The sequence below is a fragment of the Marmota marmota genome, unplaced genomic scaffold (assembly GCF_001458135.2).
Source record: "Marmota marmota marmota unplaced genomic scaffold, marMar, whole genome shotgun sequence".
Lineage (NCBI taxonomy): Eukaryota > Metazoa > Chordata > Mammalia > Rodentia > Sciuridae > Marmota > Marmota marmota.
The window spans coordinates 1-2,158 of NW_026003637.1; the positions used below are offsets into that span (position 1 = coordinate 1).

General features: G+C 38.2%; 1 long non-coding RNA gene across 1 annotated transcript; it reads left to right on the plus strand.

Annotated features, from left to right (window-relative positions):
• The first annotated feature begins 6 nt into the window (after positions 1–6).
• LOC125614603 lies at positions 7–2,152 on the plus strand. The gene is made up of 3 exons (XR_007345179.1): positions 7–500; positions 937–961; positions 1,841–2,152. It is a non-coding gene; the product is annotated as an uncharacterized LOC125614603 (long non-coding RNA).
• The last annotated feature ends 6 nt before the right edge of the window (positions 2,153–2,158 follow it).

Consider the following 2,158-nt stretch of genomic DNA (forward strand, 5'->3'; position numbering starts at 1 on the left):
TCATTTCAAACCCAGTAAAATTTGGAGGTACTGTTTAAGTTCTAACTTAACCATGTTTAGAACTTAAACATGTATTTGTTTGGAAGTAATTTGACCCATAACAGAAATGATTGATTCAAAAGTATACTTTTTCTTTACTTCCTGATGGATCTGTCAAGTGTTATAAAGGAATGCTGAAACCTTCTAGTGTAACAGTAGAATATTTAATTTCTCATTGTAGTTCCTTCCATTTTTTGTCTATTTTGAATTTTTGTTTCCTGGTATGCTCCTTCTCTTGCCATTCAGAAACAATCATGTTCCAGAGTAATTGAGCCTGTGTGTGTTAAACAACCATCTCCATACACTCTAGACCCATGTCCACAGTTAGGAAGCCCCTGGAGTGTTTCTTCAGCAAACCAATATACTGACAGTTACTCTATATTTCCCTAGATTGCTATCAAGTCATAATAGAGGTGGTATCCATTGATGAGGGAGAAGACCCAAAACATTACATTGCTGAGGTAATGTGACCCTTCTTTGTCTAAGATATAAGTGTTGTTTTCTTCCTTTTAATTCAAATTCCTTCATGAAAATATGACAGTGTTCATTATAGGTGACTCATAGGTGGTGGAATTACGACTGTACATCTATTCCCTGTGAGAATGATTCAAGATGACATTCACATATGAGAACAACCATTGTCAAATGATTGTAGTGAGCATTTTCTTCAGTGGCACTTTTCCTTGATAGAAAAAGAATTTTATGCATGTCATCAAATTGTACCTGAGAAATCCCTCATGCAAAGCTCATGTCTTTTCACAAGTGCCTTCTCTGCCTTACTTTGTGATCTTTGCCCCAACTGCTGTTTCCCATCTAGTTATCTAATGTCACCACAGCCAACAGCAGACTTGTGCAAATGATCTCTTGCTCACGCTGTCTTCCTTTCTGTAACTACAGGTAGCCTCTGCAACAAATGAGCAAAGTAAGTATTCTCAACCCCCTAACATGCTGAGGAAAACCTCTGTACTTAGATAGGTCACACATTCCTTCTTGTTTCTATGTAAAAAGTTATCCTGGATTTAGATTTTGTTTGGAAATGAGGATAGGGATATGGTGACAAAGTGATAATCCAGTGAAGGATTGTGGCCATCTACCATGATCGTGAAACAGCTGTCTTTTGGGTGGTGTGCATTTAATGTGAATGAGCATGGGGCGGTATCTCTGAGCATGTCCATGTGTAATAATTGTGTATGTGTTTGTGAGGCTATGGGAGCTTCTTCAGAAATTCTCTTCTAACATACCCAGAACAAGCATCCATTTTCTAAAAATAACAACCCACACTAATGCATGATTTGTTTGATATAATTTCTTCCCACTTCATGACACCCAAATATAAAGTTTTGGTTACTAGGCCCTCTCTGTAGACAGAGATGTTGCTGAGCCAAAAGATCCAGGTTCTTCACTCTGTAAGTGAAAGAAGCATTAAGAATTCAGGAAATTATCCTGATGGTGATGCTTTGGGATAGGGAACTGTATACATCACTTAGTGATACAACACACTCCAGGTTATTACAATATATTAGTAATAACTAATCTCCTACAGAGATGTGAAATATGTTGCATACTTTTAAAGTGGCCTCAGTGGTCATCTCTAGAGAAAAACATACCCCTAAAGGTACAAAATACGAAACACACATATCACACCTGGTTCCAGTCTACTGGAAACCCAAAGGCTGTGCTTCTCATTCATTCTTGTTCTTATCTTTGCTGTATATTTTCACTGATGTCCCTATAAAGAAATGCCCTGAACTATTCATAAGCAATAAATCAGTATACTAATCATTATTCTGCATCCTCCTAGTTCCCCCAAATGACATGGTGGAGTTCATTCCTGGAGAAAGTATGGGTCAGGAGGCTCCATCAAAAGCCATGGTAAGGTTGCTTATCTTCCTCTGAAATCCAAGTGTTGCTCTTTAGTTTCTCTTTCTCTTGTAATATGATATGGTTTCCTGGAGATGACATACACAATTTCCTGAGTGTGCAGATTCTCATCAGGGTGTCTGTTGCCAAATGAGACCTCACTGAAGGCAACATTAACAAGAAACAGTATAAACTACACAGTGTATGATAACGAGCTTTGTGCCTGGCTATGGTTTTCCCTCCTGGCCATCGAATTCCA